The sequence below is a fragment of the Colias philodice genome, chromosome 6 (genome assembly GCF_061535455.1).
Source record: "Colias philodice isolate Cphi_HAF_F1 chromosome 6, ilColPhil1 Martin Lab GWU primary, whole genome shotgun sequence".
NCBI lineage: Eukaryota > Metazoa > Arthropoda > Insecta > Lepidoptera > Pieridae > Colias > Colias philodice.
This window is the reverse complement of record NC_143091.1, coordinates 1067373-1094292: the sequence shown is the minus strand read 5'-3', so window position 1 is coordinate 1094292 and position 26920 is coordinate 1067373. Positions and strand designations below refer to the sequence as shown.

The 26920-nt window shown below is 32.8% G+C and overlaps 1 protein-coding gene across 2 annotated transcripts in view; it reads right to left on the bottom strand.

Annotated features, from left to right (window-relative positions):
- LOC149487449 (uncharacterized) overlaps positions 1–26920 on the bottom strand; it is a 93419-nt gene that overhangs the window by 22084 nt on the left and 44415 nt on the right. The window contains exon 1 of one of the 2 annotated variants that reach the window (XM_089696012.1): positions 2244–2333. The exons of the other annotated variant lie outside the window; for it this stretch is intronic. The gene's annotated coding sequence lies outside the window, so the exon portion shown is untranslated. Of the gene's footprint in view, positions 1–2243; positions 2334–26920 lie in introns of those variants that run through there. 2 annotated transcript variants of the gene reach the window in all.

The window sequence follows — 26920 nt, the reverse complement described above, 5'->3', positions numbered from 1 at the left end:
CAAAACAAACATAGTACAAAGTTTCCTATGTTTTTATTTTTAGACATATTGATAGCCAATTTGTCTAAAAATAAAAACATGTCCATATTTGATAGCCAAAAAATATTAAATTATTGTAACTAATCTACGAAGTAACTTTAATTAATCGTAAATCAAATCATAAGTAACACTAACTAATTAACCTACTCATGACCCATATCATGGTAAAGAAAATCGATCAGTGAAACAGATATATTATTAGTTACTAGCTTACCGCCCGCGGCTTTGCCCGCTTTGTCTAAAACCTAATAAATTATATACTAAAACCTTCCTCTTGAATCACTCTATCTATTTAAATAAAACCGGCCAAGTGCGAGTCGGGCTCGCGCACAAAGGGTTCCGTAGCAGCAAATATAATAAATTACAGTTAAATCAACCTATCTCAAAAACTATAAGAGATACTTTGATCAAACCAAAAATCGTTGAAAGAGTTAATTAGCATGCATCACCTCTATTTTTTTTAGAATTTTATACCCCGTAGTTATAAAAATAGAGGGGGGGGGACATACTTTTTACGACTTTGAGAGCTGATATCTCAAAAACCGTTCACTTTAAGAAAAATGTTTTTTAGAAAACTTTATATCATTTTAAAAGACCTTTCCATTGATACCCCACACGGGTATGTACATCGAAAAAAAAAATTTCATCCCTCAGTTACATGTATGGGGGGCCCCACCCCCAATTCTTTTTTTTACTATTTAGTGTCATATTTTTGTAGCGGTTCATACAACACATATTCCCATCAAATTTCATCACTGTAGTACTTATAGTTTCCGAGTAAATCGGCTGTGACAGACGGACAGACGGACAGACGGACAGACGGACATGACGAAACTATAAGGGTTCCGTTTTTGCCATTTTGGCTACGGAACCCTAAAAAACGCATCAAAATCCGTTGCGTAGTTTTAAAGATTTAAGCATACAAAGGGACATAGGGACAGAGAAAGCGACTTTGTTTTATACTATGTAGTGATTACAAAGGGACACAACTTCACACATGATCCGAACAATTAATTTGTCCACAATATACGAAAACCAAATTAAACGTGGACACTGTTTTAATTCAATTTTAGACCCAAATCAACATTGATTGATACACGTAGGTTTATGGATACTCGTACCTTGTTTGCTTAAACTAGGTTTCCACGGTTTGAATATTGAGTATTGGTCGGTCACGGACCACGGTGTTTACCAAATACACATGATATAGGACATTCATTTTGGCGGGAAAGCAATATGAGCTTTTCGTGTTTTTTTTTTTTTAAGTAATTGTTTATGAATTTTAATTCTATCAGTAGATTTTTTTATGAAATTGATTTAATAATTTCAATGTCATCCGTATTTATAAGATTACTAGCGGTCCGCCCCGGCTTCGCCCGTGGTACATGTTTACGTTTTCTCTACATAAGAACCATCCTCGTACTTCAAGGAATATAATAAAAAAAGAATTATCGAAATCGGTTCAGCCGTTCTCGAGTTATGCGCTTACCAACACATTTTGCGATTCATTTTTATATATAAGATTTATTATCAATTAGTTAATATAGGAAGTATGTAAGTAAGTAAAGGTAAAGAAGTTATTTCACACAGCCCACGAAAAGTAAAGAACTGATAACCATGGTTGACTATGACTATAAACCAAGCAAATTCACACTAAAAAATAGAATGTCTATCTCACAATATTTTCAATTAGTCATCGAACCCACATCAATTGTCAAGATAGTCAGAGTCGTTAATCATTTCGGAAATTAGGTCATGAAACACACAGTATTTTTTCCACTAGTTCTTTTGAATAACCACGCTTTTTAAAAGAGCACTTACACATTTTGAAAACAAAAATATTATTTTAGATTTATAAAGTAACTGGCCAGTAACAAAATGATTGCGTAAAAAAGTAATTGTCTGGGAACAAAAAAATAGTCTGGTAAATTCCTTTATATTATGTTCTGTGGGTAAATTTACAGGCCGGTTAGATAGAGAGAGCGCACGCTGTAATAAAAAAAAGAAAAGAAAAAATTACGTGTGTTGTTCTTTTTTTGATCGAAGGATTAAAAGGGAGTATAAAGGAAATAAAAATAAATTAAGTGGTAAGTATATTGGTATTTAAGTTTAATATAAGTGTATATCATTGACTCTATCCATATCTCAAAACTCAACAAAATTGATTCAGCAAAAAGTCACAAGCTATTATAACCAAAATATACCTGCACTTTACACGAATCAAAGTTTTCTGCATAATATTTCCTCAAAAACCGACATATATTCACAAAAATTCACGGGCACTTAATCTTGAGACACTACTGAGACTGAAGGCATTCGGTTTTTATGAGCTCAGACCGTAAATCGCCTTTTTATTATACTTAATATTCTCTATTCATATCGAAAAGTTATAGAAATATGCAAATAGTAATACCTACTGTAAGAACGGCGGTATATAGTGTTTGTCTGACCGAATTTGCACCACAATAACTTAAAATAAAAATAAAAACAGATTAAAAATATACACAGCATCACAAAAAAAATTAAATATATTAAGCAATCAAATGAGTGGCCTTTTTTGTCGCAACAGAGCGATTTTAGGTACATTACCCATGGGACTTAATATTATTTTGACATCGCAGACGAAGCCGCGAGCGAAAAGTATCATGTACACAATTTGGAAAAGTTTAAATAGTCAAATGACGATCCTATATAGCATAATATAATAGCATTCTTCACTACATAGTATAAAACAAAGTCGCTTTCCCTGTCCCTATGTCCCTATGTCCCTATGTCCCTATGTCCCTTTGTACGCTTAAATCTTTGAAACTACGCAACGGATTTTGATGCGGTTTTTTTTAATAGATAGAGTGATTCAAGAGGAAGGTTTATATGTATAATAACATCCATTAAATAGTGGAGAAGTACTGTTATTTTTGAGGTTTCTAATGTGATGTCGTAAATTTTTACATTTTTTCCGCTTACATTGCAAACGCAGGCTGAACCCTACAAGTTTTATCAAAATAATGTACTAAGTATTATACACATTGAAAAGGTCTACAGAAAAGTCTGCGATGGTATATGTCTATCTCTTATGGATAACCCACAATAACTTTTTTTTGTCATTTACTTTTTACGACAAATAATGGCTAATTTTCGATGCGATTTTAACCAATACAGCATTAATCCTTAACCAATTAAATACCTTGAATACATTGTTCATTTAATATAGATCTATATGGCCCTTTACACCGTATGATTTAAGTGAATATTTTCGAAGATATTACAGATTTAAAAATTGCGGGACGTAGCGTTTGCGGCGGTACCGGCCGGCCGCGCCGCCCGGCTATCGAGCGAGTCGAGCGGGCCGCTATGTTTTTAATTTTATATAGGTACAACGTAATTATATACGTAGTGTATATGTAGTATATTATTATTAGTCTGTGGTACAACGTTCACAGTTTTTCTGTAGTGTATTTTGTATCAGCATTGCACCCGTGCGAAGCCGGGGCGGGTCGCTAGTAATTTAATAAAATTTGAATATTTTCGAGTGAATAATAGCAATTAGACCGAATTATGCCATTGGTTAATTATTTGGAATTTAGGACAGATTTTTAAAACGACAATTCATAATATGTATTACCTAAAATTACCAAACCTTTTGACCTAAAAACAATATAATTAGTAATTACCATTCGCATGTTCATATTCTGGAGTTATACCTAAGAAAGTCCTTGAGAAACCTTTAACCTACATCTGCCAAGACACAGGGTACGAAGATTTATTTGCTCTCTACGATATGCTTACACATTACGTAATTATGCTTAAAACATTACACTATTTAACTCTTAAAGTCCCAATAAATATCTACCATCCATACTAATATTATAAATGCGAAAGTAACTCTGTCTGTCTGTCTGTTACTCAATCACGCCTTAACTACTGAACCAATTTGCATGAAATTTGGTATAGAGATATTTTGATATCCGAGAAAGGACATAGGCTACTTTTTATCCCGGGAAATAGGAAAGGTTTTATCCCGGAAATCCCACGGGAACGGGAACTATGCGGGTTTTTCTTTGACTGCGCGGGCGAAGCTGCGGGTGGAAAGCTAGTATCTAATATAAGTAATCTCTGGATCAATGGACCGATTTCAAAAATTCTTTCACCTTTGGATATGTACGTGATCCATGAGTGCTATAGGCTATACAGGGTGAAAAAGGAATGTTTCCCTTCAGCCAAATTTGCTATCACCAGTATTTCAAGTACTTCCCTTCCAGGGCCCATTGTAAATATCCACCCTGTATATGTACCACGGGCGAAGCCGGGGTAGACTAATATATTATTATATATTTTTGCCTTTAGAAACCTACAAGTGTTTTACCGATTGCCATTGTAAATAAAAGTACTCCAACGAAATATAAAAGGGATCTCCTTGTAAGTACAAATTGGTTGAAAAGTACTTTACAGACTGGAAACAAGAAACTTTCCCTTCGTAAAAAAGTTTAATTTCTAACTCAATATAAGGAAACGTGCCTTTTATAAATACAGTCGGTAGGTATTAAAGTTTATTGCATAACTTTCACAATTTGTAACATTAACATATTCTCTCATTTTTATGATTGCAGTAAAACAACAGATAATATAATAGGTACAGTTATAGCCTTTATTTTATTTATCTATATAAGGAAACAAACAATACTGTATGCAATAGGCAAGAATACTACACAATACCTTGGATGAATACCAAAAAATTATTCAAATCATTAGTCAAAAAATATTAATATTGTTGTCTATTATTAGTATAAGAAATATTATATTATTGCTATTACAAACTTTAACTAGGTAATAAAAATATGCCACCAGCTACGTATGTTCATTCGATGATTAATAATTATTGAATTTAATCGTAAAAAAAACAAATAATATTTTCAATTATTTCATGAATATTTCCTAGCTTAAAATTTTACGTACCTAGTTATTTATAAAATACAATGAAAAGCTCAAAATTATTCAGACATAAACGAGAACATTGTTTTGTGTAAATCAACAGAAATACGTGACCAATTATGATGAGTGAAGCCTCTCAAGCCTACACACTTCTAGGTTATTATAACAATAAATAACATTTCAAATAAGCTTGCGGAAAAAACACATTTCACGTAAGAGATGATAAAAGTACCTATATAATACTAGCGGTCCGCCCCGGCTTCGCCCGTGGTACATATGAAAAATAGATGTTGGCCGATTCTCAAACTTACCCGATATGCACAGAAAATTTCATGAGAATCGGTCCACCCGTTTCGGAGGAGTATGCAGACTAACATTGTGACACGAGAATTTTATATATAAGAAGATATATATACGAATAGTATGTACAAATTGCATATATTAATATTAATCATTATAAGGACATATTAAAACAGAAGTGTAAAGCTCTTCAAAATCATTAACGAGCCGCATGATAAACCTCAAAATCATGTATAACATTAGAGCGGACGTGGGATTAATAGGAAAATATACAAACTACCAAAAAATTCAAAAATTCAAAATTATTTTCTTTCTTTCATTTACAGGTCTTAAACTAATTTGTGATTGGAACACTCCAAGTAATTAAATCATAAGCCATTGTCACTACAAAATAATAAAATAAAATTCATTACTCTTAACTTATCGAAACAGATATATAAATAAGAATGCTTAAATAAAACAGCTGCTTCCATAAACCCCTAACAATCAACGGCTGAATAAATTCCAATCCCATTTTATTCGAACACTAAACATTTTGGATTAATATGCAGAGAAGGAACGGTTCGGTTTTACTGTAAACAAGATGGGCTTAACAATGTTTTAATTAATTATCGAGAGGGTTTTAACAAAGAATTGTTTTATTTTACCAGACAAGCGACAATATAAAGCATTTTATACATTGTTGTTACCGATACACATAAAATTACTTTTTGTTATTATGAAGAAAAAAACTAAAAATTCTTTAAATTGACAGAGCTTTAAAAAAAATTCAGTGTGTCTTCGTCATTAATGGAGAACAAAAGGCCATGTTACTAATTATAATGATTATTTTTTTCCATACAATTTAACCGAATCAAAAGGCAAACCTACAAGCATTATAAAACCATAAGCACACGTCATGTTACATAAGCACAAATTAGTGCTCGTTTGACTTAAAAAGGATATTTCAGGATTCTGCGACAAGAGAATTTAATCCAACATTTTTATTAGAGGCTGTATGTCAAAGGTAATTGAGATGAGTGGGTTCGCTCCATCAGAAGCCCACAATATTAGATTTTTCGTTTATGAATAAATACAAACCCCTGGTGGTAATATTTTGGGTTTTAATAAAGTAATGCCCATTTTTGTTATTTTCTTGAATTAATTTTCTTAGCGTAGGTTTTATTGTAGGCAATTTTTACTAAGAGTTGAAAGAAGTATATTTGTATTTTAAATTACAACGAAAATTTGTCAATGTCTCTATTTTTATATATATAGGAAATAAATACTAAGCTATGAATAAAGTATAAAATTTTTTCGCAATAGGTAATATGTAGGTAGATACCTAGGTTATATGCGAAAATTACTCCAGCAGTCTGTCTGTTCAATTTTCTAGCCCGTAGCGCTGAACAGATTTGCATGAATTTTAATCTATAAATAGGAAAATGTGTGTTTCGAGAAAATAAAACAAGATAAAAGCCTATAATTGATAAGCCTATATCTATACTAATATTATAAAGAGGAAAAGTTTGTAAGTATGTATGTATGTATGTATGTATGGTTTTCACGCAAAAACTACTGGACCGATTTCAAAAATTCTTTCACCAATAGAAAGCTGCATCTTTACTGAGCAACATAGGCTATATTGCATTTTCAAAAAAATTAGAGATCCTTACCAAAAATGCAATAATGTAACCCAAGGTGTAAAAAAATCCTCAATAAAACTTCTGTCATCGCGTGCGCTGCGGAATCTATTGAAGATAGAACAAAAAAATGTTCTAAGGTATTAGAAAGTCCGCGATACCATATGTCCATCTTCAGTAGTTATGTTACTACAACAACTTTTTTACGTTTTCAAAGTAAATAGAAGTGCCGACAGTAATCAAACCATGTTATCCATACACATATATTAATCCTTATCCCATTAAATGATGTTTTATTATAGACTGTTTCAATACCAGCAAAATACTTTTTAAATGAAAAGAATTGGATATTCCATTCAAAAGATATAACGAATTTTTAAAAGTGTCAATCTACAGAAAATAGTAGGTATACCTACTGTTTGAGCAGGCCGTAGTGCGAGGGTCACGGAGGAATTCTACCAATATGCGTCTTGACGGAACACAGTGGGGTTTTGGTCGGTAGGAATCCGACATAACCCACGGCCCCTCCCCCGGAGGCCGTGGGTATCTATGAAAGATTTCCCCACTAAAACCAAAAAAAAAAAATAAGGCCGTAGTGCGGGACGGGGTAAAGGTGATTTTCATGTGATTAAAAATTAAACCGACCCGTCCGACCTATAGTATAGACTTTTCACTGTAACGATATCGCTATCTATGCGGGTGAAACCGCAGGGCATTGCTAGTATTTTATAAAGGGCAAAACGTGGGTATCGGATTTTGGTATCACGTCTAACTAGGACATGATTGTACTACTATGATAGAATAGGCTTGAACGAAATAAAAAATCCATACTAATATTATAAATGCGAAAGTAACTCTGTCTGTCTATCTGTTACTCAATCACGCCTTAACTACTGAACCAATTTGCATGAAATTTGGTATAGAGATATTTTGATACCCGAGAAAGGACATAGGATAGGTTTTATCCCGGAAATCCCACGGGAACGGGAACTATGCGGGTTTTTCTTTGACTGCGCGGGCGATGCCGCGGGTGGAAAGCTAGTTATTTAATAAAAAATATTAATTATTTCTTATTTGTGTAAATAATACAAATATTATAAAAAAAATATATAATATTTGTATTATTTACACAAATAAGAAAGTTATTTATTTATTTTAATGCAATTTGAAGTAAAAAAGATAACCTCTACCACCTAAACAAGCCTTTAATATAAGTGTATGTACGTGGTAATATAACAAATACTTATACAATCTTATCACTACATAGTATAAAACAAAGTCGCTTTCTCTGTCCCTATTTCCCTATGTCCCTATGTCCCTTTGTACGCTTAAATCTTTGAAACTACGAAACGGATTTTGATGCGGTTTTTTTTAATGGATAGAGTGATTCAAGAGGAAGGTTTATATGTATAATAACATCAATTAAATAGTGGAGAAATACTGTTATTTTTGAGGTTTCTAATGTGATGTCGTAAAAAATTACATTTTTTCCGCTTACATTGCAAACGCAGGCTGAACCCTAGGAGTTTTATCAAAATAATGTACTAAGTATTATACACATTGAAAAGGTCAACAAAAAAGTCCGCGATGGTATATGTCTATCTCTTATGGATAACCCACAATAACTTTTTTTTGTCATATACTTTTTACGATAAATAATGGCTAATTTTCGAAGCGATTTTAACCAATACAGCATTAATCCTTAACCCATTAAACACCTTGAATACATTGTTCATTTAATATAGATCTATATGGCCCATTACACTGTATGATTTAAGTGAATATTTTCGAAGATATTACAGATTTAAAAATTGCGGGACGTAGCGTTTACAGCGGTACCGGCCGGCCGCCCGGCTATATATTTTATACCCGTGCGAAGCCGGAGCGGGCCGCTATGTTTTTAATATACAACGTTCACAGTTTTTCTGTAGTGTATTTAGTATCAGCATTGCACCCGTGCGAAGCCGGGGCGGGTCGCTAGTCTTATATATAAAAATGAATCGCAAAATGTGTTGGTAAGCGCATAACTCGAGAACGGCTGAACCGATTTCGATAATTCTTTTTTTATTATATTCCTTGAATTACGAGGATGGTTCTTATGTAGAGAAAACGTAAACATGTACCACGGGCAAAGCCGGGGCGGACCGCTAGTACGTTATAAATAATTTGGAAAATCCAAAAGTGCACGCCTCATAATTTTTTTTTAATAAATATTTATTAATTATTATTTTTGTTTATTTAATAACAATTAAACCACATCGAATCAGACCCTGAAAAATGAAAGGGTTCTATTCCTGAGCATACTCAAGCGTAAGAGAAAAAAAAAGACTCGATTAGTAAAGTATTTCGGTCGCTATCGTGTTAACAAGAAAAAGGATCCGCACATACAGACACACGGACGTCCAAGACAGAACTTTTTTAAACTGTTTTTTAACTAGTTTAAATAACAAAAATGACATCAAAAATATCATGAACGTTAAAAATAGTGTTTTTTCTTAATATGTGTGTGTATGTATTATCTTACAAGTGCAATGTATGATACATAAAGACATTTTAAGTTTGAAAAATCAGATGTTTTGCGCGAAGTGACAGTAGTACCCACCTCAACGCTTCGCTTATGAGGCGTGCAATATAACTTGACATCCTAGTTCAAGTCACGTACACACTCCAAAGATTAATATTATGAGGGTTGTACATCACAAACAGGTGTCATAAGTAGATCCTCTAATAACAATAGGGCTTGTACACAATGAATAACGGCAAAATAATGTGTAGGCGTCTTTAAGAAGTCATTATAACCGACCTCTTGATGTAGAACCTTTGTGGTTTTATGTACAAACATTATTGCGAACTAGACGTGCGACCTTTCTATGGTGTATGATTACTTTTATGTATTGACTATAGTTTAAAGTTATGTTATTACCTGGATAAAAGGGTGTACTTAATAAGCCTTTGCAGCTGAAAATCTGAAACTATATTTCAATTTTCGATTTAGTTGCATTTACGTATCATTTTAAACACACAAACTTATCATAATTTTGTAATTGTTATTGTATTTTAAAGCTTATCAAATCTTATTAAAAATATTCATGATTACATTTTTATAAATTAGACCTTTGTTCTAATTTATGTTGACATATATAACTCTGGTATAACTTTCGTAATTTCTATTTAGTAATCTGTGATATAACTATATTTAAATATTCCTTTATAAGAGGCGGCAAAACTGTTATTTGCGGCATTTATAATACAGTAACCGATAAGCTCTTTCGCTGGCCCTCCAAGCCAGACTGCTTTATGATATCATTCATATTTTTCTCATTATGTTACCATAGCAGCTATAAAATATTTATGCCGTCTATAGCTTGGTACGTTTCATTGATTTTTATTATATTCTATGCTTTATGTGCGACGGACAACTATCTGGTGTTAGGTTGAATATGTCCATATTGAATAAGGTAGTTCATATTACTTTCTTGATGCTTAAATATGTCTATCTTAAATGGACTATAGGCTTCTAAATGAATAAAAGTGAAGGCCCATGCCCCCTAGTGGGGTAAGGGGCAGATGCATTATACATCTGTTTCACTGATCGATTTTCTTTAGGAACAAGTAGGTGATCACTGATCAGTCTTCTGTGTCCTACCAGACCATTTTTGTTTCTATTAGACTTAAATAGAAGTAGAGAGTAAAAAAAAACACGCACTGCCAACCTTACAAAACTGACCTCTTGTAGCCCTAAATCTCTATGGTAAATATATTAACGTAACTTGTGTTTTGTTATTAATTAGCCTTTGTATATTTTCCTTATTTATACTGCCCTTGTGCGAAGGACATATTCTCACTCGGGAATATTAAATATCTCCCGAGTGAGAATCTCTCTCATTAACTGTTTACTACACAAAATTTTACAGAATAAATATGATAATTCGGAGGTAAATGAACGTATAATAAATCCTTTATATTCCGTAATCACTTTTTGTTGTAAAACATCTCTAGATTTTTATTAGTTTACTTATTTATGCCTAAGCTAATTTTATATCTTGAACTAGAAATTTACCCAGTAGGTCAAAAAATTATAACTATGACAACTCACAATCTGAAAAATAATTAAAACATTTATCATATACCTGCTCTTTGAGTGATATACCTACCATTTAATTATCAACCCTTTCTCCTCCCTTTTTAAAAAGTACCTCACATTGATATTTCAAAGAATCACACAAAAACATAATATTTACCCACCATTTGCACCACGCAGGTTTCTCGTATATATCTGAAAGCAAGCTATTAACAAGATAGTACTTCAATAGCGACGTAAGTACTTGAACGTTCAATAGAAACTTTTTCAATATGAGAATCATATTCAAGGTAAAATTCCCAATGAATTTCAAATATACAAGATGAAAAGTTTATTTGCTCGCGTCTTTATGTTGTCACTTTCAAATTGTTTGTGACTTTGAATATGAATGAATGCATGATTAACGTGAAATAAATAATGTTTTAACAGTAAAGAAATCGTGAGGAAAATAGCATATCCAAAAATCAAAAGTTCGACGACATGTGACATCTGCCAACCCGCACTTGGCCAGCGTGGTGAATTATGGCCTGCATGGTCTCATAGGAGGCCCGTGTCCCTGCAGTGGTAACATAACAATATTATGTACCCACTTATATTATGGGCTAATGATGATGACGAAATAATGTTTTCATTATCTAAACTACATTATTGAAACGGCAATAAATATTATGAACAAAATTTAAATTTCAACTAAGAATACAAAAAATAAATGGAAAGAACGAGTCCCTGTACAGAAAGCCTAATTGAAGTGTCAATCAAAACACTTCTAAGGGCGTTTGTCCACTACAAGGAATTTTACGGTCCGGCATTCCGATTTTTTACGTTCCGGTATGGCACGCAATTAATCTAAATACTAGCTTGTGCACTATACGTAATTTTACTGTCCGACATTTTACTTTTCCCTATTCCGGATGGTTTTTTGAGTTTACGAGTCGCTGTAGGTATAATTATTGTTTTCGAGTGCCCACTTGCTTGAATTTTACTCTTTTTATTGCATATGCCAATTGAAAGCAAGCTCTTGTTTTACTTTCTTCTAGCTGGCAATGAGATTTGAGAAGTCGGTATTGTTATTTTATATACATTGACCAAGCATTGACCTATAATTATTATCTAAGTAAGTGTTGGTAAGTTAAAGTTCAAGTGGGAATAGATTTAGCTCCTCGTCACCGATTAAAATAAATAAGTGAAACACGCATTTTAAATCTCTTACGGAACTTTACTTTTTATTATAACGAAGTAATATAATATTTCACCTTCTATATTTTTACTCGTTTCTTGTAAAATGCGAAAACAATCATTTATGATAGCATTATACCGCCATACTTCCTTGAACTGTACCGCACTGATCCGAGTAAAGACGGACAGGTGCACAAGCAATTCATCGGTTTTTTCATGCCACACCGGACCGTAAAAAATCGGAATGCCGGACAGTAAAATTCCTTGTAGTGCACAAGCGCCCTAAGGGCGTTTGTCCACTACAAGGAATTTTACGGTCCGGCATTCCGATTTTTTACGGTCCGGTATGGCACGCCATTAATCTATATACTATGCTTGTGCACTATACGTAATTTTACTATCCGACATTTTACTTTTCCCTATTCCGGATGGTTTTTTTGTCTACGAGTCGCTGTAGGTATAATTGTTTTCGAATGCCCACTTGCTTGGATTTTACTGTTTTTACTGCATATGCCAATTGAAAGCAAGCTCTTGTTTTACTTTCTTTTAGTTGGCAATGAGATTTGAGAAGTCGGTATTGTTATTTTATATACATTGACCAAGCATTGACCTATAATTATTATCTAAGTAAGTGTTGGTAAGTTAAAGTTCAAGTGGGAATAGCTTTAGCTCCTCGTCACCGATTAAAATAAATAAGTGAAACACGCATTTTAAATCTCTTACGGAACTTTACTTTCTTTTATAACGAAATAATATAATATTTCACCTTCTATATTTTTCTATTTCTTGTAAAATGCAAAAACAATCATTTATGATAGCATTATACCGCCAAACTTCCTTGAACTGTACCGCACTGATCCGAGTAAAGACGGACAGGTGCACAAGCAATTCATCGGTTTTTTCATGCCACACCGGACCGTAAAAAATCGGAATGCCGGACAGTAAAATTCCTTGTAGTGCACAAGCGCCCCAATACCAAAATAGAATGAAATTTCATAAGTTATCATAGAACAAAATAATCATCTTACATCTGCTATTTCAGCAATGTTTGAAATATCCAACACATTATTTTAAATTAGTATGTAATTTATTTGCTATTAGAACAAAGTACCAACCTTGACCCAAATCTCGATTGTTCTAACCTAAGTCATAATATATTGATATATTACCCAGTGCAAGTGATTCGGTATTTCCGAACATTTCTGTCAACTCTCAGCTGAGCTATACTAATGCCTTGCTACGGAAATTAACTTCACGGGTGAAGGTCGAGTGCTCACTGATAGAAAGTGACGAAAGTCGTATTTACTAGGGGTATTTTTGTTGTTGTTCGTGTGTAACTAATCTAATTCAGAACTAAAGTTATAATTCAATATCACGCTATATACTAAAAGTAACAGTTAAAGATATAAATATAAAAATAATTAACATAGATAGTATGTGGCCCATCCAATTTATGACTGTGCCAATCGTAGCTTAGTCTCGATTTTTACAATTTGTTGTAATATTTTCGAAATTACATAATCTCTGAAAATTTAAGCCGTTTATTATTATCTACTTATATTAAAATCATACAGTGTGTACTCTTCTTTAGCTGACCAAAGGTAACGTACACACCACCCGCACTCTAGGTTATTGAGCATCTCAATACTGCTTTTGTTTACTATTAAGTGTTTATTTTAGCTTTTATACTATTAATGTGTATTTTTCATTAGATTGTTATGAATTGAGCATTTGTTTGAGTGCTCTAGAGAGTGTTAAGTTACGGTTTATGTGTATTTTAATATACGAATAACGTATTTCAAACTTTAATATGAAATATTTGCTTTTATACGATTTAAAAATTGTATGTTTGAAATTTTGAGTAGTTGTGTGCGTTTTTTGCTCTTCTTTTTAGAAGAGAAAGTTGTTCCATGTTTTATTTCATATTAAATTTTAATGATACACTAGCTCTAATTTTACACATTTTCCTGTGAACATTAAATAAATTAAACCTACGAATGTTGCATGTACCATAACTATGAAATACCTTCTACTAACATAGATGTTCATTTTTATCTTTAAAATTGGACAAAGATCACATTCTTGTGATATATATTCAAATATTTTTTTAAGTAAAACTTATTGATGTGCGTTGAGAGTAATATTTCAATGTCGCGTCATGGCAATACCCTCACGTTATGGAGTAAGGCGACGTTTTTGGTAACTTAGAATCTTGCCAAGGAAGTTTCACTTCTGACACGTGTGCTCGACACACACTTTTAATTACTTACTGTCACATATAAAGTATTAATTTCATACATTACTGAAACACATTGTATATTTAATCAGCAACGTTTTGCATAAAGTCGCGATAAGCTATATTCATTCATATGGAAATGTTGACATAATGTAATTAAATTCTGAGTTGCTCAAACAAATTGCAGTTATTCTTGAACCAACGCTTACATCTGTTATAACTCGTTTTATTATGGCAATAACAGTTTCATTATTATTACCCTGTATTGTGAGTTTTAAGTATCATTAGTGAAAGAAAAACAAATGTTTAATTATTGAGTTTAAATAAAAGTTTTATAACCTCAAGGGTATAAAATGTTCACATCCAGTTTTTAACAGCGTCACAAAGTTTTTAAAAAGGGTAATTGAATTTAATGGGTTAATTTATGCAAATAAAATTCGGGTTTTTTATCTATAGACCCAGAATGCTAATGAAACGTCGCGTCGTTTTATGTTCTTTGAAATTTTTCCTACGGGATAACACCTATAGGATTTTCGTTACGAAAGTAATAAATCATTCCTACGAACGAATTAATGTTTGTGATCACATTAAATTTATCTATTCATATATATACCTTTTATACGTAGAACATTATAATATCATTAGACAATTTTTAAACACAATAAAACTTCGTGTGTAAAGAAAATATTCTGTTCCGTCCAGTGTACTTCAACAGGTTTTCCTTGAACGTGTATTTTTTTCGTAAGTATACAAAAAATATCAAACAATAATTCAATATAAATTTTATCATTCATAGGAAAAGTTAAGTATTTGCTAACGGTACATCGCTATGGGCATTTTATTATGTTACACTAGCTGTTGCCCGCGACTTCGTCCGCGATTAGGTCGTTTTTCGTCATTCGTCGTTTAAAAAAAATACGTGACACTTTATTTTTGAATGTTCTTAATTATTGTCTCTTATAAAATTTAACTACTTACATTAAAATTGAACACTCTGATAAGAAAATCTTAAAATCTGAAGAAAACATGAATGAATGTGATTTAAATTCTACATTACTTAGTATCAAAATATAATAATCTAAATTAAATGTAGATTAACAGTTTGAGCACACCATTATAGAATATGTACTTAAGTATTAAATTACGTTAGTTAACATAGTAACTTTACTAAAAACACGATGACTATCTTTCGCGCTCGGTACCACAAACTAAGCATGTTTGTGGTAAGTGGCCCGCGTGACGCGTCACTTGACCCCCTGCGAGTTCCCCTCCGTTGCTATGCGAAAATACATTCGTTGCTCTATTTTAGGAAAAATTTGTAATACTGTGGCCTGGGCGTTATAACACGTCCAGGGAGTTCCTGAGTGCCGATATCACCATCTTGAGGAAAAGCTTCTAATGTCGATTTAAAACTGCATACATACGAATTAACCTGTTCTAAAATTGTGAAATGAGTTCAGTTTTAAATTTGAGAAATATTGATTTCTTGTATTCCACTATTCGTTGTAGTCGAATACAAAATATACCTATTTAAACAAACTTAGGTTGGCCTACAGGCAAAAGGGATCCTATCAAATGGTAAAATTGACCTTGTATCTTAAAAGTAAGCATGAACGGACCTTCTGATAATTATTGAGCACCAAAGGATCATTTGAAACGCGCTACTATAAGAGCGAATATTGTCTAATAACAGTTTACATTGCACAGTATGTTCCTCTAAAAGTAGTGATTTCAAAGGTTCCGGTGTATCTTCAAATGAAAGCCGACTCCTTACTACACTTTAAAGCATTACAAAAAGAACATACTACGCCTTTACAGAAGATGATCTGTAATCAATTGTGAGGTTATAAGCAAACCCACTTTTATATTTGTCAGACCACACCACCGAATTCGTAGATTGTTTACCTCAAGTCATTAAGACTATGACGAAATCTGTCTGCAGTAAGACGGGCCTCTCGCTATTCGTCCGTTTCCAGAGACCGAATAGTTTCAATTCTTAATCTTTCATTAAACAAACTTATTAATCGTTCTTGTCTCATATAATTGTAATATTCGCGTCCCTACTCTAGTCATTGCATATATACTCATGTTCATCTTCAAGAGATCGAATAATATTATGATGCACCCTATTATTTGTCAAACGGTCTTCATATTGAGTAAAGTTTCAGATTCTCGAGATAAAATAATATGACTGTCGTGATCAGTAGTGAGACGTAATTCCCTCTCAGTGAGGGTTTCGGTCTCACGGGATAGTACAATATGCCGTTTGCGATCAGCTGTGAGACGTCATACCCTCTCAGTGAAGGTTTCGGTCTCACGGGATAGTAGGGGAGACCGGGTTTGGTTGTCTCACGGGTTGGTTGTCACAGCGGTCTTAATACAAAACTGAACTATCGAATAAGTCTGTTGAACAGCGTGGCAAGAGCGATACAGTGACAACGCTGTCCCCACTTCGCGTCAGACCGCCCCGATCTGCCGTGAGGGCCTCACACGTGTTTATTGTTTTCGCACAGATTTTTTATGACATGAGGACCGAATATGCTCCTCATAACATCATTTTTTGTGAACGAAACGACAGCGCGGTTTAATTTAATGCCAACACCATTAGAAAAAAGGATTATTATTAATTGTGAAAAAATATCATGATTTAAGCGCATCACACACGGTGAAGATACTATAATATTTTATCTTAAGATACTGTTATATTTTATTACCCACAAAATTTCGCGTCATTTGTAAAAGGATGGCGGTTCTACAGGGGTCTTAGTACGCAATGACAAAAAGAAAAATGATGGTCCGAACGCTGATACCGGATGCGTTAAGATACTGTGATATAAAATATAACAGTATCTTAAGATACAATATTATAGTATCTTCACCGTGTGTGACGCGCTTTACACTATTAACACTCTTTTAACATAAAATATAAGTCTGTGAGTGTGTAAAAATAAATCCAGCTAATTACACATCAAACTTATGTTTATAATTAGGTATACGACATGAAAATATATTAATTACCAAGCAATAATAATACAGATAAGCAGTGGTGGCTCAGTGGTGAGACCTCGGACTTCGAATCGATAAGTCCGGGGTTCGAGACCAGGCGAGCGCGCAGGAAATAAATTGATTTTTCAATTTATCTGCGCATGTTGTAACATCACCACTGCTCGAACGGTGAAGGAAAACATCGTGAGGAAACCGACATGTCGAAGAATTAAAACAGTTCGATGACATGTGTCATCCGCCAACACGCACTTGGCCAGCGTGGTGGATTATGGCCTGTACCCTCATAGGAGGCCCGTGTCCCAGCAGTGGGAACGCATATGGGCTGATGATGATGAATAATACAGATAAATACTGAACATAAGTAGGTATAATAGATATTAAGTAGTATTAGTTAAAATATACTTTGACTGTTAGTCAAAGTTTATTTTTACTAACAACATGTAAATGAAGAAGAAATAATAATTACCAACGAACTAACCTTTTCTATAATACTTAACACGGCACATTTTTCAAATTATCTTGATCAACCCTGCTCAAAAATTTGAGGGTTTTGTTGGAACTTTAATATGTCAAAACTATGATATATCTAAACTACGATACAACTTGCTTGCGGAAATGCTCATTACAATTGTATATTGTTGTAATTGTATAATTGTATGTTGTTAGTTATTCTTTAGATTCATCTAAAGAATAACTAACAACATACTATTCAATTTTATTGAGCTGATGAATATCTTTTGCCTGGAAGAAATCACCGTCGCCTAATAAATATACTGTGTTTTCTTATAAAACCGTTACATAATTTATTTTATCTACTTAAATAATGAAAATGATATTATATTTATAAAATATAAAACATATTATGTAAAATGATTAAAAATAAATAAATGAAGCAACTACGATTCAAAGAAAACATCTTTTTCAGTGTTAAAATGCTCTTAGCAATCCTGGATGATGAACTGTATCATGTACTCTGATCCCAGTACGGTCGGTACCTCGATAGCCATAACGATAAATATTATAATCAGATAACCGCAAAGTCAAAATAAAAACATTACTTGTACAGTTGTGAGTGCAAAATTTACGTTTCATTTGGAATAACATTTTTTTCGGTACTAAAACGTAGTCGTTTGATATGTGGTTGGCTGCCCCTCCTCTCCTTCCTGAAAAATATCCTCCAAAATTTTCCGAGATACTTCCAATGATTGAACCATTGGACTTTGGACATTAACTTCAGTCAAAAATTGACGAAGCGGATGATTACTAATTTCCACTTAATCCTCGCTGCTACTATCTTTACCATCAAATCATCAATTTTCAAGTGGTGTTGTAAAAATATCAGCAGAAATCGTCTTCCAAAGGCGATATAATTTTATGAGCATTGAATCAGTAAATAACAAAATCAAAAGTTAACTGTAAATCTATAAAAAAAGCTAACTACTTACAAATAAAATTTTATCAAAAACTACTGTTCCCAATGCACCTCAAAATAATAAAAGAATTCATCATTTTATTATTTCATTCTAAAAGTGTAATATAATACCTACCAACAAAAAACATGAATTGCTATCATTATAAAAAATAAATACCTATAAGTAACAACTTACTTTTTGTGGGAACGCATGATGGTGAAAATTCACAAAACACGAAGATTGCATTTGATATTTTTGGTTTTATGGCATTCAATTGCTTTATAAAATAATATCACTACATAGTATAAAAAAAGTCGCTTTCTCTGTCCCTATGTCCCTTTGTATGCTTAAATCTTTAAAACTTCGCAACGGATTTTGATGCGGTTTTTTTAATAGATAGACTGATTCAAGAGGAAGGTTTTAGTATATAATTTATTAGGTTTTAGACAAAGCGGACGAACCCGCGGGCGGTAAGCTAGTAAATTTATAAAATACGAAGATTTTTAAAATTGTAACTAATGAACGCAATCAATATTAGATTAACTGTAGTTAATGGTGTCTAGTTTTACTTAAAATAATAAACATCTACCCTCACTTTAAAAAATGTAGTATATTTATTATTTACACGAAATATACCTTAGGGAAGGGAAGATATGGGCTAAAGAGTTAAATAAATAACATAATTATATTTAAATTATTAATTAATTTCCAACTGTGTATTCGGTAGTGTTAACATCTAAATTGATTTGATTTTTACGAAATCTCATAGATGGCGCTGTTACAAAATTAACATTATACAACTTACATTCTTTAAACTATGTTTCTCTTCCCAAGTTACTTAAATGGCATAATTTTTATAGTGTCCATCTAGATATTGTCAAACAACATATTATATATGCGTCATTTGATTATTAATTTCCAATAGTTAACGTGTATTTGATTTTTCTAACACTTCATAGATGGCGCTGTTTCAAATTTGTCTTTATACTGCTAAGATTCATTTAACTGTTTCTCTGCCCAAATTACGTAAATGACATAGTTTTTATTTTGTAAAGCTAGATAATAGCATGGCTTACTCGAAACCAACATTTAAACATGAGTCTTTAGATTGTACGCTGTCGTAGTACACGGAATATGTAAGAAAAATAAAGGCTCACAGCTCCTCCCCCGAAGGTGATATCATGATAATATGTTTAAACTATCCTCACCCGACCTCTTAGGAATATTCATGCAAAATTTGAAGTAAATCTATGCAGTACTTTTCGAGATTAGCTCGGTCAAACATACAGACAAACAGACAAACAGACAAACAGACAAACAGACAAACAGACAAAAATTCTAAAAACTATATTTTTGGCTTCTATATCGATTATAGATCATGGATTATGTATTCTTTTAAAAAAATATTCAATGTACAGTTTTGACTTTCCTACGATTTTATTATATGTATAGATAATATCACACCCTACCCCTCGACAAGTTTAACAAAATATCTAAAATAGCATTACAATTCTTGGACAAAACGGTGAAGCCAGTAAAAGTTAAACTCGTGAATTTCGAAATGGAAACAAGTTTTTCAGTGGATCTCTTAATTTCAATTTCCTTTGTGAGACGTCTACAGTACCAAATTCTTATAAACTTTTGAGGTTATAATAAATATTGCGGCGAACTTATAAGTTAGAATAAGGAATAATTGCGGTTTTGGGAAGGCAATTATTATATTATTATCTATTGTATATTTGGTTTGGTGTTGATTTTTGGCGGTATTTATCAGTTGGAATTTGTTAAGGCTTTCTTCGGGAAGATTTATGGTAAAGCGTGATTCATTAATCGGACCATAGATAATTAAGCGGGAAATGTTTATGGAAATAAATTGTTTTATGGTCTTTACTCCTTCGGGTAAAAAGTTAATTAATTGGTGTTTTATTATAATTTAATTGATTGCTATAATTCGTAGGGATTGCACTTTATTATGATAATATGACGTGATCATTATGGTAATGTTAATGTGAGATCATGGTTTTTGGAAAAAATGAAGTTAGTATCTATTAATAAAGTGAAATAGAGCATGAAAAATATCAGGAGAATCAAAAAACATCCATCCATTTTTATTTCCTTTTACATGGGAAATGATTTCCAAACAAAAGTTTTTCTTTTATTTTGTCAAAATATCAAGAAATACGAACACTCTCTCAATTTAAATTCAGAATATATTGCAAAGACAAAGGTCGATGCAAAATGAACCAGCTCTGAGGAATTTGAGCCTCTACCCTCATTTATTAAAGTCGACGTCAGTATGTGAGTAAACACGATTAAAATAATGTCAAAATGTGGGAAAAATTGTGCTAATTTTTGATATAAATTGTCTTTGTTATAATTTAAAATTGTGTATAATAACCTTAAATATTATTCTTCTGCTATTATTCTTTCTAAGAATCAATCGAATTACTTTGACTTCTCCGTACACAAATAACATACACATATAAACTATAGCGTATATTATTTATATAAGAAAATTTACATAATAAGCGAATGTATATTGATGTAATCCATTTTTACACCAAATAAAAATAACTGAGCCGATCTAAATAAGTTTTATCTTAGACCGTCATAGAAAAACTTAAAAAAACAAAAGATAATAATATATTCCGCAAAATCTTTTTATAACATAGAACTAGGTTGAATTTATTTTCGAAAAACGTCCAAAAATGTATAGAAATGGCTTCGAAGCTTGAACCAACAAGATACGTTGATTAGACTGCTTTCAATTTCGCCGCAAAAATTAACCCGCTAAAAATATAAGAGCAAAAATGTTTTCGGTTTCTCCGATAACCACTTTATTTCGTATTGGAATGTAAATAGAGATAGGTCGATGAATACAATTCTTTCAAGTACTTCTAAAAAAGTTAGCTGATAAATATTTATAAATTCAATTTGTATTTTAAGGGCAATCGATTTCGAAATATTTTTATTTTTATACGATTTTAATCGTAACTACAGTGTATATAACTATTCTAATGCCTTTTATCAAGGGATTAAGTAGGAAAGATAAGTTTTATTCATTAAAATAAACTAATTAACTAAATATGTAAAAAAAGTTCAAAATGTATGAATGGATTTTGGCAAAGGAAAATCACGTCCGCTTTATTAACATGTTCTTTTGTTGTCCTTCTGGCCATCGAGAAAAAAATGGGAAATGACATGATATTTAGTTAGTGTGTACTTTGGAGCCCGAAAGAATTTACTATTTCCCACACAAAATACACAAACACAACCCTATTCTTATTTAATTATGATCTAGTTTCAGCTAACGGCTCTACATTTCCTCGATAGTAACTAATCAGGAATAAGTCTATGCTAATTGTATCCAGAACGGATCAGTCGTTTTAAAGTGAAAGCGTAACAAACACTGATCAAACTTCATATCCTTATCAATTTTATCATTTTTAGCAATTATAGTAGTAGAAGGAGTAGTGGTAGTAGTAATAATAGGATACAATTTAACCATAACTAAAACCGAATCGTATGTAAAGGCAAATCGGAAAGTTTAATACGGGCTCGTTTACAAGCTCACAGCCAGTTCGCATATTGTTTGGGAAACCTTCACTTTCGGTAAAGTTAGACCCTGATGTTGGCTTGTTTATTTACAAACATAAGTTTGGGAGAATAATTTTATTAGCGAAGCTGTGCAATATGGGACGTGCTTTTAAAATTATGTTAATACATATTTATTACTTTATTTAAGTTAGTCAATGTTAATATTTCCTATGCTTTGATTTATCGATGTGCACATCGTTTTTAACACGCTTTAGCTTCACCTGTATGTATGTAACCGACTCCTCTGGACTCGATTTTGACTCACTGTAAACGGACTGGTTTAATTCAAACTTTGTATATTTATCAAGGATCGGTGACAATACAATAATGTCATGAGTTTAAGCGTGTTTTTTTAAGTTTTTTTTAACTACATTAATTATTACATTTAAATACGCTGAGGTATTCCTATCACGTGCTTGCCACTTGGTTTTATGTGGTATATTTTTCTTCTAGAAGCAGATGGTTTTATGACTACATTTTTACTGATACCAAATTATACACACAATTAAAAAATATCAAAGAATACAAATGATAGAACTGACAAAAGCAACGCGCAATGAAGCGGTTAAGAAAATTGTGAAGTGTCGTGACTCCTAAGGGCGGGGGCACACGATGCGTTGCGGCGGCGGTGCGGCGCCGGAGCGGTGTCGCTGCGTCGTCTTACATAGAAATATCTGTGGCATGTCACACGATGCGCTCCGGCGCCGCACCGGACTTGTAACCACCGAGACGAGGCGGGGAGGGGTGAATGCGGTGCGACGTCGGAGCGGCACCGCTCAGTTGTTTGCGTCACAAGGAAGGACACGCTGTGCAACGCTGCTACGACGCCGCTGCGACAGAACAACGTTACGGCGCCGCACCACTCGTGTGCCCACTGACACGGTGAAATCTTTGCGGTGCGGCGCCGCAACGCATCGTGTGCCCCCGCTCTTACGTAATCCTACGTCAAGATGGAGGTGAATTTCCCACCTGTTACACTGATCGATTTTCTTTACGTAAAAGTCGCCGCTTGTGTCTGCTATTGAAGGATACATTTTTAATCGAATTCAAGAAAATGATGATATTATTTTTATTAAGAAGCTGGCTTTTTACCTTCTCTGGAGGTAAATATTGTTTTTCTGTACTTTGACAATTCAAAAGCTGTTCTAAACAAAGACGAATTGAATAAATAAATGTTTGAGTTTAAGTTCTGGGGAATAATTATTTAGTATTCGTATCAACTCAACCTCAAAAGCTTGTCTATAATAATCTTATACTTAAGCGACAATCTCGATATCAACTAATACATTTAATAAAAATACTTGGTATTTATCGGATATTTTTCTCCTTCTTTATTTAATACTTTTTTATATTCAACGTTGAAGAACAAAACATTGGTGAACCTTACCCTATAAAATGCAGAGCTTTCTTTTAAACTTACTAGCTAAACAGTTTAGTAGTATGCCCTTTGCTACCATAAAATTTTATCATGTTTGACCCTTTGTCAAGTTTCCTAGACATGCATATAAATATAGGTTATAGTGGTTCTCTACTGCATACTAATATCCTGTAGGATGTTCGCCTTTACCGAGTGGTCAAGTGTGAAATGCATGCAAGAATGATCATATCAAATGTTAATTAATGGCTGTTAGAGGAAAATAGACTGTAAATGCTCAGTTGACTATAATAAAAAGTTGGAGAGTTTGAAGTTCAAACAAAAAGTGTATTTTTAATTATAATATTTTTTGCTAATTAATTACAAGAAGTTTAATTTAATAAACATCGAGGCTGTCCTAATACCGAAACTTTGTATTTATGATAAAATTTAAAAACAATATTTTGTAAAAAACGTAATACATTCATGAAGGAAGGCTTTGAATAATATTTTTGAATAAAGTCCTGTTGTTTTGGTTGGGTTCAAATATTTTATTAAAATAAAGTGTATGTGGAAAATATTACCTAGAATGCCATCAAAGCATTTATAATTATCAGAACGATAATTTAGTATAGCTGAGGATACTTCACAAAACTTATTAATTTAATTACCTTAATTATAATGATTATAGCGATAAACATTAGTTTATAGCGTACCTACCTTATCGTTGAAATTGAAACGCTGTCTGTTTTAACCCTCTAATTGATTCTAGGACCTCGTTAACCTCAAAACTACTAGTACTAGCACTAAATATATTTATAATATATTTTTAACCCTTTGAAATTTTAACATTTAAACAACATAAGCTACACTCCAAAGTAAACGCGGTTTTGGAGAGACATTTGCAAGAAAGAACAATGTTTATCATTTGTGTAAAAATTCAAAAACGTTTTAAGACGCCCAAATTAGGTAAGGAAAATGACGTCACCGCCAACTAAACATATTAAATTACCAAGTTGATAAACAGAAACCCCGGAGCTTCCAATGAGTTTCATTTCGCTCAATTTAATGCAAATTTACTTACCTTCTTTATAAATACAGAATGAATGAACTCCGCAAAACTTTTAAGGTGTGTACTTTTTTAAAATTAAACAAGTCGATGTCAAATACGTTTTTCTTTAATTATGAATTTAAAAGATAATGGAGGGATTTTAATTTGACGAGTTTTTAATGGAAAATGATTTACATAGACTGTTTGGTTATTGCAAGGGGACGCCCGTGACCTAATTCTGTTTCGTAAATAAAAGTAGGTAAAGTTTCTACTTGAAATTTCAGCTCATTTTACAATGATAGTCCCAGTAGAGTCATGACTCAAAAGTCTAATCGAGAAAGAGCAATATTTTTATATTACACTAGCTGTGCTCCGCGGTTTCACCCGCATTGCTCCGCTCCTGTTGTTCTTAGCGTGATGATATATAGTCAATACCTATAGCCTTCCTCGATAAATGGGCTATCTAACACCGAAAGAATTTTTCAAATTGGCCCAGTAGTTCCTGAGATTAGCGCGTTCAAACAAACTCTTTATAATATTAGTATAGAAATTATAAATTACATTTTATATTACACTAGCTTTCCGCCCGCGGCTTCGCCCGCGTTTTCAAAGAAAATCCCGTTCCCGTAGGATTTCCGGGATAAAACCTATCCTATGTCCTTTCTCGGGTATCAAAATACCTCTATACCAAATTTCATGCAAATTGGTTCAGTAGTTAAGGCGTGATTGAGTAACAGACAGACAGACAGAGTTACTTTCGCATTTATAATATTAAGTATGGATACATAACCAGAGTGATACCACTATAAAGCATTACTTACTTGGATTTGGCTTGGGTCCTTTGAAACTAAAACGTTTTTATATTATCTGAAGATCGATGTGAAAGGATACATCTTAACTATAGAGTTTCAAATGTCACAGCGTTTAGATAATGTATCGCTGACTTTATGTATCATATAAAAATCATATTATATCAATGATTTATTTTAGTTGCTCCTTCTAACACACTTATCTATAATAGAAGGAGATATGAATATATTAAAGAATACATAGGTATTACGTAATAGATACGTACGTATATAGATACGCACGCACCCGTAGCTGCATATTATTTGACAATCTTCATTTTTATTATTTTCTTTAAACACAGTCTGCAGAACTGTCTTTGCTTTTAATTCTTTCCGTATTCTATTAACTCAATAAAAATTTAATTAAATTTCAAATGACTAAACACACTATGAGCACTAGATTTCATAAAAGATATAAAAATAATGTTCCATCTCTGCAGACTTCAATAAGAGAATGATGAATCTTTTGTAATAGTTAGTTAAAATAGTTGACTATTTTCAATATCCGCTCGCAATGCAATGAAGCTATTTTCAGCCTTGTTTATATTTCTCGCACGCTACGGATATGCCAAATACCTTCATCTGTATTATTTATTGAAATTTAAACTCTTTGCAAGGTCGTCTTAGAGTATACGAGCCTTTGAACTTGCAAGAATTTGGAAAAATTACTATCGTTTTTGATGTTATACGAGCATACATTTGGAATTCAAAGACGGAAAAAGGGTAGACGAACTGATACACCCCGCATCTTATAAAGTGTTCGAAACGAATATTGTTTTACCAAATTGACCATACAAACATACAATTACAAATACCATTGGATGCTTGCAATAAGCTTGCAACACAATACTACAAGAGGTAATGTGAACATTTTATTTGACAGAACGAAATAAGGTATCGTACTCTTGAAGATTTTCAAGAGCAGTTCGGTTGCAGTACAAACAACATTTAACTTTGAAATTTAAAACCACACGAGGTCAACCAAGAGCATAATCAACTGTCGTCACCAGCTTTAAAAACCCCTTTTTATTTTAGCCTGTCCTCACAAATACAGAGAGTCATTCTATTACAAAGCGTTGACTAGAAACTGCATTTTCGTAAAACCAAAACTGCGGACATAAAAGCCGAATTGTAACCAGCGATAGGTTTTAGAATTCCCTTTTTTATGTTCAGAAAAAATGTACGGAAAATGATATGTTCGCAAAACGTTCTTCCAATATTTGCATATTCGTTAAGGATAGGGTTAAAGGGCTAGGTAAATAGAAATCT